General features: G+C 35.2%; 1 non-coding gene across 1 annotated transcript; it reads right to left on the reverse strand.

Annotated features, from left to right (window-relative positions):
- Positions 1-3555: 3555 nt before the first annotated feature.
- Positions 3556-3661, reverse strand: LOC128295060 (small nucleolar RNA R71). Its single transcript, XR_008285367.1, has one exon. It is a non-coding gene; the product is annotated as a small nucleolar RNA R71 (small nucleolar RNA).
- Positions 3662-18664: the final 15003 nt, after the last annotated feature.

An 18664-nucleotide genomic window follows, 5' to 3' on the forward strand; every position in this document is an offset into this window, starting at 1 on the left:
CTATTTATTTACGATTTAGTCCCTAGGCTCGTAAAATGAAATGCATGCATTTTCTTAGTTACCCAAGCCTAGTCGAACCTTTACTATGCTCATATAAGCCCATATTTTCCTTTATTTCACATTATTACTACTCAGTTTTACACTTTTACAAACAAGTCCCTTTTTTAGGCGTTTTCACTAAAAATCACCTAATAAAAGATGTTTATCATGTATCAAACATTCATATTCCTCTATTAATAGACAAAATACACGCATGTTACACATGGGTCAAATTTCATACATGAACCCTAGCTCAAAATATAGCTAGAAATGGGTGGATCATGCTTCAGAGACTTCAAAAATACAAAGAACATTAAAAAGAGTGCTAGGAAGCACTTACAATCAAACTTGGAAATGTTGAACAGAACCCTAGCTATGGCTATGGAGAAATTCGGATAGCAGTTGGAGAAGATGGACATATTTTTGCTTTGATTTTCCCTTTTTATTCTTTTAATTACTAAATGACTAAAATGCCCTTAGGGTTTTTCTTTCAAATTTTTCCTATGCATGTCCATTTTTGTCAAAAATTATAGAAATTGGTCAAATTGCTAATTAGGACCCTCTAATTCATAATCTAAAGCAATTTCATGCTTAAAGATTCTGGAATGCAAGTTTTGAATTTTATTCAATTTGGTCCCTAAAGTTCAATTATATGCATAGAATTTCTTCATGAAACTTTCACATAAGCATGCATTCATATTATAGACCTTATAAGAATCATATAATAATTATTTCTATCTCAGATTTGTGGTCTCAAAACCACTGTTCTAACTAGGCCCTAATTCGGGATATGACACAGCTAGTCCCAAAAAACTACTAACTTCAGATACATTTCTCGGAGACTTCCAATCCATTATTGCAGAAATCTTACTTGGATCAACTCGGGTACCCGATGCTAACACAATATGGCCCAGAAAACCAACTTTACGCAACCAAAATTCACATTTGCTGAACTTTGCATATAACTACTTACTACGTAGAGTTTGCAATACAATTCTTAAATGTACTGCATGCTCATTTTCATCTTCTAATATATCAAAATATTATCTATGAACACCACAACAAATTGATCTAGATACGATCTAAAAATTCAATTCATGAAGTCCATAAAGATAGCAGGTGCATTTGTTAATCCAAAAGGCATAACTAAAAACTCATACTGACCATACCTCATTCTAAATGCAGTCTTTGGCACATCAGAATCTTTAACTCACAATTGGTAATAACCTGATTTGAAATCTATCTTTGAAAACATTGTAGCTCTTTTCAATTGATCAAAGAAATCATCAATTCGTGGTAGAGGGTATTTGTTCTTGATTGTCACTTTATTCAACTGTCTGTAGTCAATACATATTCCCATCGTTTCATCTTTCTTTTTCACAAACAATACATAAGCACCCAAGGGAAAAAAACTCAGTCGTGTGATAAACCGTAATTTATACATATTTTTACCCCATGTTTAATGCATTTTATGGATGATTTTTCATAAGAATTGGTAAATTCGATGCTCCTAATGCTTTAATTTCTGTTTTATACTTAGGAGAGCATAGGAGAGCGAAAGGAACGAGAAACGGGGCAAAAACGGAGAAAATGGGCCAATGTACGAGATCAACACAGCCTGGACTTCCTCACACGGGCAGACCACACACCCGTGTCAACCTGGCAGAATTGGAGCACGACTCACACGGGTATAGCACACGCCCGTGCCATTCTAACAGGCTCAAACATAGCCTGAAGTAATCACACACGGGCGTGTCCCTGCAGAGCCCAAGTTAAGTCCAATTCAGAAAAGGCCATTTTTGAGGGCTTCTAGGCATTCCAAAGCCTATAAATACACCATAGAGGAGGAAAAAACAGGGGACGGAGAAGGGGGAGTAAAAAATTACTCCAAGGAAGCTGATTGATCCATCTCAGAAGTCGGATTCATCATCAAGACTGAAGATCTCTCCTCAATTTCCCTTCAGGAGTTTTGGGTTTTCTTTATGTTTTGTATTCTTTATTCTTCTGAGATGTTTTCTTATTTAGTTATGAACTAAAACCCCTAAATACCTAAGGGGAATAAAACCTAAGACGAATGTTGTTATTATTTTCTGAATCGTATGATAAAAATTTAACTTGTTCTTAATTATGTGTTCTTAATTCTTGTTTTGATATCCCAGGATACTGATTCAAGACATGCCCTTATTCAGAGGAGGAATAGACCCTGTCTAAGAGTACATTCGTCATAATTAAGCAGAGTTGATTGCGCGCCTAGACATAGGGTGATAAGATTTTGCCAGATTAGGGTGAAACCTAATAAGGGGATCCATAGATCGAGTTAATGCAACCCTAGAGTGTTAATTAGAGAAAAGTCTCGGTTATTCAATCTAGGGATTAGACGTTATTAGTCTTGAATAGGGATAATAACATAACTTAGGGATCTCTACGGAACAAGTTGAATGAATAAATCGTCCGATTCGGAGCCAGAATAACAAGTAAAGTCTAGGTGGATTTTTCCTTAGGTATTGTCTTAATTCAATCGATTTTTCCCAAAAGAAATTTCCCAATTCTTTTCTCTGTGCGTTCTTAGTTTAGATAATTAGTTAATTAAAACAAAAACCTCTTTATTCTTAGGCTAGATAATAAAAAGACAGTCATTACTAGTACTTTTAGTTCCTTTGGGTTCGATAATCTGGTCTTGCTAAAACTATACTACTGTTCGATAGGTACACTTGCCTACATAGCGATAACAGTTAGTTCAAGAACGAGTAATTATAAATATTTAAAACCTATCACGAAACCTTGCGATCAAGTTTTTGGCGCTGTTGTCGGGGAACTAAGATATTCGGAACACTCAATTTTTATTACTTTAGCCATTTATTTTTCTTACAATTTAATTTAATTTTATTATTATTATTATTTATTAATTCACTTTTTCCTTCTCTTGGCAGGTTTTTATAGTTTATGACTAAAAAAAACCCGTCAGGGCCACTACTTTTTGACGAAGAAATCTATCGCAGAGTTCGTAGAAACCAAAGAGAAATAAGGTGAAGCTTAAGATACACAGAGAACAAGCAAAAAGACGATACTCAACCCCCAACCGAAGAGATGGCTAAAAACCAAGGCAATCAGCTACCTCCTGCAATTGCGGTTAATCAAAATCCTGCTCCACGCATTATGTATGATTATGCTAAACCTTCTTTATCAGGAACTGAATCTAGCATAGTTAGACCTACTGTAGCTGCAAATACTTTTGAATTAAAACCTAACATTATTCAGATGATACAACAATTTGTTCAGTTTGATGGTTTGCAAGATGAGGATCCCAACGCTCATTTAGCCAACTTCTTAAAACTATGTGATACATTTAAAATTAATGGCATTTCTGATGATGCCATACGTCTTCAGTTGTTTCCCTTTTCATTGAAGAACAAAGCTAAACAGTGGTTGAACTCGTTACCATGAGGGTCAATTACTACTTGGGAACAAATGACTGAAAAATTTTTACTAAAATATTTTCCGCTGGCTAAAATAGCTAAATTACGTAATTACATCTCTTCTTTTGTGCAGATGGATTTATAACCTTCTACGATGCATGGGAGAGATACAAGGACTTACTAAGAAGGTGCCCTCACCATGGGTTACCGCTTTGGCTCCAAGTACAAACATTTCAAAATAGTCTGAATCCTTCGACTCGGCAAATGGTTGACGCAGCTGCTGGCGGAACCATCAATAATAAAACACCGGAAGATGCCTATGAGTTTATAGAAGAGATGTCACTGAATAACTATCAGTGGCAAGTCATGAGAACAGAGCCAACGAAAACAGTCGGTGTTTGTAACGTCGATTCAGTCACCATGCTGTTAAATCAGGTAGAACTCTTGAATAAGAAGATTGATGGTTTTCTTAGTTCATCACAGGCTCACCTAGTAATGCAGTGCAAATCAAGTAGTGGTGGAACAAGCCATTCGGAGTACCAATCTTATGGCCATAACATGGATAACAAGCAACTAAACTATGTGGGTAATAGTCCTCGACCTAAAAACAATCCATTTAGTAACACTTACAATGCAGGTTGGAGGAACCATCCCAATTTCTCATGGGGAGGCCAAGGAAATCAAAGACCACAACATCCTCCGGGTTTTCAGCAACCACCCTACCAATAGGAAAAGAAGCCGAACCTTGAAGAGATGCTCTCAAAGTTTATATCGGTGTTAGAAACTCGTTTTTAGAACACCGAGACAGTACTTAAGAATCAACAAGCATCGATCCAAAGGCTTAAAACTCAGATATGCTAGCTTTCCAAACTAATCTCCAAACGACCACAAGGTAGTTTGCCAAGTAATACTGAACCAAATTCAAGGGAACAGCTCAATGCGATTAATATTCAAGATGAAGGAGTCGTTGAGCCTGAACCAGAACTGAGGCAAGAAACTGTGGTAAGCAAAGGTTAAGGTGAGGTAGATCAAAATACAAACAAATCAGTGAATGTCGAATATAAACCTCGTGTACCATATCCCAACACGACAAGGAATGTAATAGCCCAAAATTGGGTCTAGTTGGAACAGAGGTTTCGGGACCACAAAATTCGAGATATAAGTAATTATTTTATGATTATTTTGAGGTCTATGATATGATTGCATGACTTTGTGAAAATTTCGTGAAGAAATTCTATGCATAAAGTGCTCAATTTGAAGTTAGGGACTGAATTGAATAAGTTGCAAAACTTGCATTCTAGAAGTTTCTAGTATGAAATTTCTTTGAAATATTAATTAGGAGGTATTAAATAGAAATTTGACCAATTTCTAAGTGATGGACAAAAATTGGACATAGATGGAATTTTTGAAAGTTTAATAAGGAAGGGCATTTTGGTCATTTGGTAATTAAAAGAAATAAAAAGGGAAAATAAAGCCAAAATTGACCCATCTTTCTCATGGAGGCTGAAATTAGCATGGGGGAAGCCATGGCTAGGGTTTTCAAGCTTTCCAAGCTCAATAGTAAGTCTGTTATAACCCCGTTTTTCAAGTTCTTTACGTTTTTGGAATCCCGGTAATTTGATTAAGCTTATTCTAGCAATAATTTAAGCTAGGGTTCATATTTGGAAAAATACCCATAGGTGAAATGTGTTTATTTTGATGTTTTATAATAGAATATGAGGTTTTAAATTATGTTAGACAACTTGTGCTACTCGGTTTTGAGTGAAAACGAGTAAAAGGGCTTAATCGGTAAAAATACCTAATAGTCATAAGTATATGTTAGAGTGAGAATTTGATGTTTCCATAGAAGCGAAAAGTGATCAGAATGTCATAAAACATAAGAATAAGGGATGAAGTTTAATTCCCAAGCCTAGGGGCAAAAGTGTAAATATGCAAAAGTTTAGGGGCAAAATTTTAATTTTTCCAAAGTTTGAGTTAAGGACTGTTTTGAATAGTACATTAATTAAATAAGTAAAATATGATGTTTTAGATCCCGAAAAATGAGATTTGAACCTAGAACGAGAAAAATCGAAAATTGGGAAAGTTGGTAAAATGACCGTTTTAGTATCGAGGTAAGTTCATATGTATAATAAGCATTAATTTATGCATGTTTCAATGTAAAATTGCTATATTCATTATGATTTCGAGGTGTTGAAAGTATGTAAGTTGGTATGATAATAATACAAAGAATAATCTTGTAATTTATATTTGAAAGTTAAATTTAGTGAATTAATTGAATTATATTAAATTAAATGATTATGGTGCCAAGTTTATGAATTGATTTAAAATATGTCTATGGTACATGAAGTGCATTGAATTATCATACATAAATGTGATTTCTATGATTATGGATATTATGGGAAAGTGTAAGTTCATATGATTTTTAATAAGGCAATGTGTAATTTAATGTTATTGCCTTGATATTAAATGAGATGTAAGTTTATATGTAAGTAATACATCAATATTACTTGTATTATGATATTTTATAATAATATTGGAAATATGTTTGTGGATAATTACTTGATTGGTGAAATTGTTGGAAAAGAGAGAGAAATCCTGGTTGAACCTTCGGAAAGATTGGATGATACAGATAGTATGTAGCTAGGTCACATGTATGGTACTGAGTGCACATCATGTGTACAAGAGAGCTACAAGACATTATGATGTGGCTAGGTCACATGGGTGATACTATGTGTACACCATGTAGAAAAGAGAGCTAAGGGATATATGTAGCTAGGTCGCATGCGTGGTTCCAGGTGAAGGACACCATGTAGACAAGAGAGCTACGAGATAAATTGGCTAGGTCACATGGGTGGTACTGAGTGTTCACCATGTGTACAAGAGATCTGAACTATATGATGGGTGGAGCTATGTGCTGAAACCACCAAGGATCGAGGATTGATCCGAATTGTTCAACGGGAGACTCTCTATGTATTGCTTTGTGAGTTTTGTGATGAATAAGTGCAGGAACTTGATTATGTGAATGATGTCTTCATTAAGTGACCAGGATGTGGTGAGGTTATAAACAAGTAAGTTATACATGAGGATGATGTTATGGTGACCTTGTGATCATGGGCTTATACTTGTGATGTATGAAATGTGGTGAAAATGATTTGTGATATGTATGTTAAAATGAGGTTAATACAAGGAAAGTGTGAAAGAGTGAATTAGCATAAAACTGTTTTGGACAGTAGCAGTGACGTGATTTTGAAAAATCATAAAAAATATTAGAAATTGAATGAGAGACTGAATGAGATATCAAATTAAAGCTTAGTGAGTCTATTTTCATATAAAAGAAACAGAGAAAGAAAAGGAGTTTTATATTTTGATATATTTATGTTTCTATGAGTCTGGTTCAGAATGATTACATGATCCCCTATTCTGACTTTGGAAAATCACAAAATTTTGGATAAAAATAATTAGAGGCTTAAAATTATATTTTTAAAATCCCTAATGAGTCTATTTTCAAGATAAATCAACAAGAACATTATCCGAGTTCTGTACTGTGAGATAATTAATTTTTAGTGAAGAAAGGTCAGAACTATCAGAAAGTGAAACAGGGGAAATTTTAATGAATAAACTATACTAATTGGCTAAACCAAAATTATGAAAATTTTATGGAGGAAATATATGTGAGTCTAGTTTTAGGGGAAACTTACGGATCTTAATTTGGGGCTCTGTAGCTCGAATTATAAATAAGTAAGTGACTATGACTCGTGTGGACAGTTTGATGTGAGCATTTATTAGTAAATTGTGAAATCGTACTTACAAGAATGCTATATACATTAAGGATGTGGAATGGAGAGGAGGAGGAGGAAAATAAATATATGTGGAATACATGGAAACTATGGTATATGAAATATTGATATAATGAAATAAATGATATGTGTTTATAAGAAAGCAGAAGAGAATGATATGTATCATGACATATATATATATGTCATGATACATATCATTCTCTTCTGCTTTTCTATATATATATATATATATATATATATATATATATATATGACTAGTCTCAATGTAATGCTTGTTGGGCATGGAGTTGAATTGAAATGTTTTAGGCAAACATGTTATTTTATGTGATCTGAATTGTGGTATTTTATAAAGATATGTTCTAGTTTTAAATATGAATGCTTTCTAGTTTTAAATATGAATGCTTGATGATTAAGCTGAATATATTTTGTAAGATGATAATCTTGGTATAAATGTATAAGTGGTACTATAATAAACAAGGTAAAATGAGTATGAGAGACACATGTATGATGACATACAAATGCTATGTTTGTGGTTTAATTGAGAATATTTAATCATTAAATGAATACCATTTTTATATGCTTTTGATTTTGTATAAGTGTGTAAGAGATTAAGGTTGACCAAAGCTTGGAAAATAGCCAAGGTATATTCCACACAGGCAGAGACATGGCCATGTGTCTCAGCCGTGTATGGAACACGGCTTTGGGACACGGGCGTGTGGAGCCTTAAAGCATGAAATTTCCAAGATTTTCATAAGTTCTCGGTTTAGTCCCGAACCCTTTCTAAAGTATGTTTTGGGCTTCGTAGACTCAAATAAGGGACTATGTGTAAGTGAATAAATGTTTTGAAATATGAATGAAATTTTATGGCCTGTATTTTAGTTTAATGTTTGTATGTTTGTCCGATAACGCCTCGTACCTTATCCCAGCCTCGGGTACGGGTAAGGGGTGTTACAAGGAAAGACCGCTCAGATGAATAATTTGGTAAATTCCTTAAACTCTTAAAAAAATTACATATTAACTTACTGTTTATTGAAGCCCTATCGCAGATGCCAAACGCAATGAAATTTTTAAAGAGCTTTTAGCAAATAAGCGGAAGTTGGACGAGGCATCGCATGTAGAGATAAACGTAGTGTGTTAAGCTATTCTGAAAAATAAGTTATCGAACAAACTAAAAGATCCAGGGAGTTTTACGACTCCTTGCTTAATTGGTAGTTTAGATGTTAATAATGCGTTAGATGATTTAGGGGCTAGTATCAACGTCATGCCTTATAAAATGTTTAAGAAACTAGGTCTCGGGAAACCCAAACAGACTAGGATGAGCATTCAATTAGCAGATAAATCTATAAGATTTCCTAGGGGTATTATTGAAGATGTGCTAGTCAAAATCGATAAATTTATATTTCCCGTTGACTTCATTGTTTTAGACATAGAGGAGGATAGCAATACTCCTTTAATCCTAGGAAGGCCCTTTTTAGCAACTACTAAAACAATTATTGATGTTGGCACAGGTGATCTCACGCTTCACGTAAGAGACGAAACACTCACCCTTCAAGCTCGCAATTTTGACAACACATCGAAAATTGAAGGTGATCGTCTAAACCATTCTATTAAAACTGACCACATGATACAACCCACTTTGCAGGAGATAAGTCTGAAGGAAGTACAAGAGCCACTCTCAAACAATAGCAGAGGATCTATTCATGAAGAACGAAGGCTACAAATAGAAGAGCTAGATGAATGGCGACACATACACCGAGAACACATGATAAACCAAAACTATGCCAGAATGAACCCGATACCTCTCCAAATCAACTTAAGGTTGGTGATAAAGTTGTATTAGATGTCGCAGATCCCCACATTGTCACTACCACACCGAATGAGGAAATCCCTCTTACGGTACTCAGCATTTTTCCATTCAGTACGGTGGAGGTGAGTCATCCCAAGTTCGGCACTTTTAAGGTAAACAACACCCGTTTAAAACTTATTTTAAGATTGATAACAGGAATGAGGAGTATAAACTCCTCGAACCACCATGATCATTCAACGGAGAGGTGAGTCGAGATTATACTATAAACAAGCGCTTCTCGAGAGACAACCCGAGCCCTAACTGTATTACTTCTTTCAAAATTTAGTCTTCAACATCCAACTTACTAATGGAGCTCTTTAATACAGGTTTTCCATAGAGACACGACCAAGCACACGGTCGTTCAATATGGCCGTGCAGAAATAGGGTAGAAGATTTCCCCAAACACGGGCTACGATAAAACAACACGGCCGTGCGACATGGCCGTGGTCGAGCCTGCCAAAACAACACGGGCGTGCGACATGCCCCTGTCTATCACCCGTGGACAACACTGTCAGAATGACATAGGCGTGCGTAAACCTACACAATCGTGGGAGAAGCAAACCACGCCAGACACGACCGTGTGACACGATCTTGTAGCCACACGGCCTATACACACGGGCGTGCGAGAAGTCGTGTGATGACATTACAATTCGCGACGAACACAGATGGGACATAAACCACACGGGCGTGTGCACCGGCCGTGCCACTTGAAAAATTAGAATAATTATCTTATTTTATTTTCTTTTTCTTTCATTAAGTTTTTAAGACTCATTTTTTATAAGATTCATTTGTTTTCCTTTTTAGAAAAAAACGGCTTACCTTCAGGGTCAAGCTTGCCATCCAGAGTTATCTCTAATACTCGATCTCGTCAATCCAAGAATATCATCCATTCCTAATACAGGAAGTTTCATTTCTCTCCCTATCCTAATTTTATATACTCTAATATCTATCTTTATACATTGAGAGCAATGCACATCTTAAGTGTGTGGGGGTATTCATTTCATTATCTGAAAAATCCCTGAATGACTGCCTTATTCTCTTAAAAAGCTCTCATATCATATTTAGAATAAATTTTAATTGATTTATGATTTTGATTGATATATCTTGAATTAAAACATAGGGATTTATGTATTGATTGTTTAAACTTTAAAGACATTAGGGAATCAAGCATGATAAGTTGATTTTTAAGAATTTAAAATTATAGGTTGTTTCCCCAAGTCTAAGTATTACTTTGAATTGGAATTCACGAGTATAAACATCAAAAAGCCATATTTTTTTGTGAGATTTTTGAGCCTTTTGAGCATCTATTAATTCTTTCATGCTCACTTTCATTATTGCTTTGAGTGCGTCAGTATTGAACTGTTATTCTAGAACTTGCTTGATTATGCATGTTGAGACCACACCATTTGATTTGATATGTCAAAATGATTAAGGAACTTAGGATTAACCCACTCATGCCATTAAAATCCTACCTCCATGATTAACCCCTAGTAAACCCCCTTGAACCTAACAAGCCATTTCTTGTATTACCCTTAATATTAACCTTTAACCCATTATTGTTGAAATCCCTTAAATTAATCCCTATTTTTTTTGTCGAGACTTGAGTTGAATGGATTGCCTAGCTATGTTTTGTTGTTGATAGTTAGTCTATATTATTTTAACTTGTTCTTAAAAAAAAATTAACTATGTATACATATCTGTAATTTCATTTTCTGAGAAGAAGCTCTATTGTACGCAAGTAAAGATTAACTCTTTTTCTAGTTAGGTAAATTTTCAATTCAATCTCAATTTTAACCATTTCTTTTAGCTTGTGACCACACCCCCTAACCAAGCCTCATTACAACCCTCTAAAGACCTTTTGATTGATGTATCATCTTAAATTATAGTGGTGGAGATTTGATTTTCATGCAAGCCATGGTAATGACTTTTCAGTATTGACTATTGAGTGCTTCATTTATTGTCCTTAAACACCTCGAGTGATTTGAGTGAATCTTTAGTGAGGATGTGAAACTCTGTGATATTCTAAATCAAAGGTAATTACTTAGATGCGGAGAAACACCTATGTTTGCATGATTAAATACTCAACTTGGAATGTTTGAAACTTTTATGTTCTTCTTATTTGAATTCTCAATGTATGATTACCTATGGATTATTCTGAGATATTATCGATAGGAATTGTAAGTTGAGAAGAATTTATTTTGATTATGAGTTGAGAATTTTTCTTGAGGACAAGCAAATGCTTAAGTGTAGGGGTATTTGATAAACCGTAAATTATACATATTTTTACCCCATGTTTAATGCATTTTATGGATGATTTTCCAGAAGAATTGGTGAATTCGATGCTCCTAATGCTTTAATTTCATGTTTTATACTTAGGAGAGCATAGGAGAGCGAAAGGAACAAGAAACGGGCCAAAAACAGAAAAAAGGGCCAAAGTACGAGATCAACACGACCCGGACCTCCTCACACGGGCAGACCACACGGCCGTGTCAATCTGGCAGAATTGAAACACGACTCACACGGGTATAGCACATGCCCGTGCCATTCTAACAGGCTCGAACACGGCCTGAAGTAATCGCACACGGGTGTGTCACATGGGCGTGTCCCTTCCGAGCCCAAGTTAAGTCCAATTCGGAAAAGGCCATTTTTGAGGGCTTCTAGGCATTCCAAAGCCTATAAATACACCCTAGAGGAGAAAGGAAAAGGGGATGGATAAGGGGGAGTAAGGAATTACTCCAAGGAAGCCGATTGATCCATCTCAAAAGCCGGATTCATCATCTAGACTGAAGATCTCTCCTCAATCTTCTTTTCAGTCACTTTTGAATCGAGCACAAAAGCAAAATAAGCTTCACAACCCTTTCTCACATATTTTTGAGCTAACATCGAAGAAATCACTACTGGAAAACCATTCAGATCATCTGACTTAATTCTAATAATTTCATTATTTTGACATTTCAAATCTATCGTCTTTCTTTTACAATTCACAACAGCATCATGCAACGTTAGCCAATCCATACCCAAAATTATATCAAACTCATCAAATGGTAACAACATCAAATCGGCTGGAAAGAAATTATCCTGAATCATCAATGGACAGTTCTTGCACACTTTGTCAACCAAAACAAACTTGCCTAAGGGGTTCAATACTCTAATTACAAATTCAGTAGACTCTACAGGTAAAGTCTTACTAGATACCAAATTCACATATGCATACGATTGAGTTGATCCTGGATCTATTAATGCAATAACTTTAGTATCATAGAGATTAAAAGTACCGGTGATAACATCTGGAGATGACACTTCTTCATGAGCGCGAATAGCATAGGCTTGTGCATTTACTCTGGTATCAGATCTTGCTGTAGTGTCTCGTGTCACACCTCTACTACCACTCATATTTCTCATGTTTCTGGGTGGTCTACCTCTAACTACAGTGTTACTCGGCCTTGTGTTCTGAGCATTATCTTTTTCAGTTAACTCTGGGCATGTTTGAATATTTATTTTTGTGTGTTGTTATACATAGATACATGTCTACTTCAGTGGTTGAATGTCCTGAGGGTATTGGTGAAGTCCTGGGTTCAAGCTTTGGCTTGTGCTAAATTTTGTTTTTGCTTGAGTAAACCCTGTTTCTTGTCAGTAGGGTTTTTAAATAAATATGGTTAGGATGTGTCATAAAAAGCTTGTTGGTTCAAGGGATAGTGGTGTGTTACTTCTGCTAGGAAACTTGAGTTTGAGTCTTGCTTCACGCAAAGGGTACTCTTTTTGCTACTGGGTCGTGTAAGAGATTGAATGATAGTGGGATTCTAATGCTTATGGGCGGTTGAGAGTGTTGGGGGAAATGGGGAGTGTGTAACTGAATTCTAGGAGTGCTGTGGGGAGAAAAGTTAGGAATTTTGAAGGGATATGGATAGTGTTTAGGTGGAGAGATTTGAGGAGTCAAGTGAGGAGTGTGTTGGTACCGTATAGGGACTCTAGGGTACAAGGGAATTCAGCTGGAGTGTAGTGGGTTTCCTTTCTTGATTTCATTTGTTACCAAGTATTTTTCTCTTTTTTCTTACTTGTACTTTCGATTTGGCTGGCTGACTTTTGTTTGGTATATTTTGAGCACTTTTTTTTTGGCACTTGTTGTGCAACTTTGAGCTCCCTTTTGGTCAATTGGTTAGCCGACTTCTTTTGCTACACTTTCTTCCTGACTCTCTTGCAATTACACTTTTTCGTTTGGCCAATTCCTGCCTATTATCCCTTTTTTGAGCTTTGGATGATTTATTCACCTTTTCCTCTTATCAATTTTGGTTTTGGATTCTCTTCTCCTCCAACATTTTCTGGACGTTCATCATCAAAACCACTCTCTTCTAGTTTAGTAGGAATGACCTCTAGTTCAAAAAGTAATGAAATTTTCAAACCATCTAATTTGGTCTCTAAGATTTGACCATTATCAATTTCATGTCCCTCTTCGTTCTCAGCTCACTATTCATTATCAACCCTATTTGCATGTTCAAGGTTGGATGCCCCTTCACTGATGCAAGCTGTAGGGAGTACATCATTCATTCTTATAAACCTTACATTATAACCAAAATCACTTGCGGAATGCCTACAAGTGTAACTTTTTGGCATACCCATATAAGTATTTCTAGTATAGAACATAGACATTCAGAAGTTTAAAAACAAAAGCACTAATCGGATGTCGTTTCGGGGTGTTGAAGTTTGGGTTACCAACTAACCTCAACTATTAGATAGACTATGCACCAAAGTTAAAATCAAGGGCTGAAACCGATGAATGCTTTCCCATTGATGATTCTAGCATTTCTTGATAGGAGCTTTGTAACAATACTGTGAACCCACTGCACAACTATGTGGTTGGACTTTCTACTTCTTTTTCCTGATATGCATTAACTGAAACTATTGTAAAACTCAGAGCACCTTCATCGATGTCGAAAAAATGGGCATATAACTCTTATATAGTATTTCCACTGGAGCAATGCGAATTGAGCATCACCTCAACCTCCATGTTGTTTGTGAGCTCTAATATATCATATCTAATAGGGTTTAATGACGTTAGATATCTATATTTCAAGCTCAAAATTCTTCTATGTCTTGAACTCGTCACTTTCCTTTTAAAATTTGACCAAAGCTCGTGCAATTTTATGCTCCAGTTAGAAGCCAATTCTAAAGATTAGGCTGATACAAAAACAACCCCAATTTTGGTTTCACAAATTTGACTGTTGTAATAAATAACGGCTCTAATTCATCTACTCATATTCAACCAAATAACCTATTTCACATGTTAAAAAACCAAAACATTATAGAGAAAAATGAGTACACATTATTCAAATTCAAACAATGACATTTACTTAAACTAATTTACTTTGTTGGGTTGATTTTTTAAATTCAGAATTTTAACATAAACAATCTTCTCCTTATGCAAATCTCTTTATGAAAACAAATTGCTAGAAAAATTAGTATGGAACCTAGACACATAATGTATTCTTTTTATAGGAAATACTAGCTTGTGATACAACTATCATTTTATTCTTTCAATTCCTAAGAATTCGAATTCCAAGAATATAACTAGTTTCACCCAAGTTCTTCATGCTAATCTTTTAAGATAATCATAGTTTAACTGATGACAATTCCCCTACATCATTTTCGATAAGTAGAACACCATCGACATAAAAAATAAGGAAGACCACTTTTTTGTCATTTATATGCTTATAAACAAAAGGTTCATCATCTTTTTTCTCACACCCAAAAGTATTGATTGTTTGATCAAATATTTTATTCCATGAGTGGGATGCTTGTTTAAGTCCATAGATGGATCTTAGTAGTTTGCAAACTTTTTGCTCCTTTCATTTGACAACATATCTAGTGAGTTGAGCCATGTAAATGGTCTCATGAATATAGTCATTTAAAAATGATTGCTTGACATCTATTTTTCAGATCTTGTAATTGAGAGCAACAACAATGGATAAGAGTATGCAGATAGACTTGAGCATGGCTACCAGAGAGAAGTCTCATCGTAATTGATGTCTTCTTTCTGTGTATAACATTTCCTTACAAGTCTAGATTTATGTGTTTCTACTTTCTGTTCTACATTTCTCTTCTTCTTGTATATCCACTTACACCCTATGGGTTTAATCCCAACCAGTAAATCTACAAGTTCCCACACCATATTGGACTTCATCGAATCCATCTTAATATCCATAGCCTGTTCCTAGAGCTTGGAATCAACGTTCTATATAGTCTCCTAGTAAGTGAGTGGATCATTAATCTCATGATTGGTTTTTGTATTATAAATAGTACCATCATATATGAAGAAGCCCGGTTTCTTAGAAACACACACACACTACAATAAATTCACCTATCTTGTTGATTTTTTGTAGATCTTTCTACAACTTTCTTTAGAATTGAATTTGGTGATTATTCTCAACAACTCTTGAAAGTTTCTCGAGTATCACTTTACTATGAGGCTTAAAGTTATCCATGTAGCTTTTCTCAAGTAAATTAGCATGAGTAGAAACTTTAATCGTATTATCTTTCGGTTTATGAAATAATCCACCTTTTGTTCCTTTTGGTTATCTTACAAACATGCACAATTTTGTCCCTGCATCCAACTTCTTTACATCCTTATTCAGAATGTGTACTGGATAACCCCATATTCTAAAGTGATTTAGAGCAGGTTTCTTTCCATGCCACAATTCATAATATGTCTACAAGCATGCTTGGTTGGCACATCATTCAAAATATAGCAAGTCATTTGTATCGCATATCCCTGGAAGGAAGTAGGGAGTTCTGAATAGCTTAACATTGAATGAATCATGTCAAGCAAGGTTCTAATCTTTCTCTCTGCTACACCATTCTACTATGGAGTGCTTGGCACAGTCAACTAGGATAAAATATCATTCTCTATGAGGTATCCTAATAACTCGTCAGACAAGTATTCCCTACCTCGATCAGAACAAAGATTCTTTATGGATAAACCTAATTTTTTCTACTTTTGCATGAAACTCTCAAAATTTATTAAAGGTTTTGATTTACAATGCAATAGATACACATATCCATATCGAGAATAGTCATCGATGAAAGTCATGTAATAATTGTAACCTCCTTAAGAACTAATGCTCATGGGACCACATACATCAGTGTTAGGTTGACCCTTGTACCATGCGCATTAAAATACCACTTAGGCATTTTACCTTCTGAGCAAGATTCACATTGTGGAAGATAGCTTCCTTAAGCATACTTAATGGACCATCTTTCATGAGTCTAGTGATTCTTTCTTGGTTAATATGACAAAGTCTTAAGTACCATAGGTACCCTTCATTAGAGTTAGAAGTTTTAAGCTTCTTATTTACCATTTCAATTTCAAGCATCGAATAGTTATTTGGTTTGATAGAAAAGAGATTGTTTTTCATCCATCCATTATAAACCAATAAACGATTTCTGTGAATAGAAATCCCTTTATTGAATGTCACAGAATAATCGTCATTAAATAAAAATGCTACAAAAATTTAGTTCCTCTTAAAATAAGGTACATAAAACACGTCCTTTAAAACAATCTTCCTAAAATTATCAAAATGTAAAATAAATTCTCCCACTGCTTCGGCTGAAACATAGCTCCCATCTTTGGTTTGTAACATGAGGCTCTTGTCACGCAAACTTCTCATTTTGTTGAACTCCTATAAAGAAACACACACATGGTTAATGGCTCCAGAATCAATAACCCGGTTGCCAATTGATTCTTCCACTAAGCAAGCTTCAACCACAAAGAGTTCCATACTTTTACCCTTTTCAGCTAGGTAATCCAAATACTCATTGCAGTTTGATCTAAAGTTCCCTTTCCTGTTGTAGAAGAAATGTTTGATTGTTTTTGGATCTTTTGAATTCTTAGCCTTCTTCCTATCTGCACAAGGTGGAATAGAAGACTTAGTTGGTTTCTTCTTTCCCTTAGTTTTCTGCTTCCCTTTAGAGGACAAGGAGCCCACAACTAATTTTGTCTCAAGTTTCTTCTGAACCAGCTTACCACCATTCAACATCAACTCATAGGGTTGTAACTCTTTCATGAGCTGAGCCAAAGTAAGTGTCTTGTTTCTTAAGTTGTAAATGGACCTAAAGCCGGAGAACTTTTTAGTAAAGGGTTTGAACACTAATTCTGAGTGTTCATGTCTAGTTCAGCTCCATTGTCCTCCGCTTCCGCAAAGAATCTCATAAGCTTAAGCATATGCTCTTTGACCGGACTATTGGGTTTCTACTAGGAGTTCATCAAATTTGTAATAGTGGATTGTCGAGCCAATGCAACTTGGTTTTCAAGAAAATTTTCCAAATTTTTCATGATTTCTTTAGTAGTACAAAAATTCTCGTGTTGCTTTTGTAGCACACTACTTATGCTCACTAACAGATAACATCGAGCAATCGAGCAAGAATCTCTCTAGTGATTGCTCGCTTTGGGCTGAGCTTTAGTTGGGCAAGGTTCGCCAAGGACAAATTTGTGTTCCTTATAGCTGAGAACTATCACGAAGTTCTGTTTTCATTGTTGAAAGTTATCCCTATTCAATTTATTCTCAATAAGAATGCTAATAAGAGGAGTAGGAGACATATTTGAACTGGAAAGCAATAAATATTCACTAATTACTATCTTTGTATTAAGCAAATAATTTCATTTCAGCAACATATCAAGAATGTAGTATGATGCATGTGTTGTAACACCCCGTACCCGAGTCCGTTACCGGAGTCGAACGTAAGGTGCACACAGACTTAACTTAATTATTTTCACAGTCCAAAAAAAATTTTCCAGACAAGCTGGTTACTGCGTCACTGTCGCCTTAAAAATCATATCTTGAGTTTCAAAGATCGAAAATCAGTTTCGTAATTTTTCCCTGAAACTAGACTCATATGTCCATCTACATATTTTTTTCTAGAATTTTTGGTTGGGCAAATTAGTACAGTTTATTAGTTAAAGTCTCCCCTATTCCAGGGTTCGACTACACTGACCTTCATGCATTACGAATTGGATATCTCCCTGTACAGGGCTTCAATACTGATGCCGTTTATTTCTATAGAAACTAGACTCAAATAGGAATCTATAAATATATGGCATGACTCCTAATTATCTCTGGTTAATATATAGTGAATTTCCAAAGTCGGAACTGGGATTCCAGAAACCGTTCTGGCCCTATTTTACGAAAACCTAAACAACTCTTAATATACTACTCATATGACAGTTTCGTTTCTTTCATATGAAAGTAGATTCATCAAGGTTCATTTACATAATTTATTCACTATTTAATTCCATTCCTGCTATTTTAGTGATTTTTCATATTCACATCACTGCAGCTGACAGCATCTGCCTTTGAGGTAGACTTTACCTATTTCATAGTTTCCATGATTCCATTAGTCCTTTTTGCATACATAGCACAAAGCATGATCATGATTAACCATTCCAATGGCTAATCGTTTCCAAACACTTCCATACCTCTTAATGATCAACACACAAAACGATTATAGTACTATGCTAAAAACGTGTATAAGCCATTTTCGCATGGCTATCCAAATTTACACAAAATTCATGGGTA

This window comes from Gossypium arboreum, chromosome 6 (assembly GCF_025698485.1).
Source record: "Gossypium arboreum isolate Shixiya-1 chromosome 6, ASM2569848v2, whole genome shotgun sequence".
NCBI classification, from domain to species: Eukaryota; Viridiplantae; Streptophyta; class Magnoliopsida; order Malvales; family Malvaceae; genus Gossypium; species Gossypium arboreum.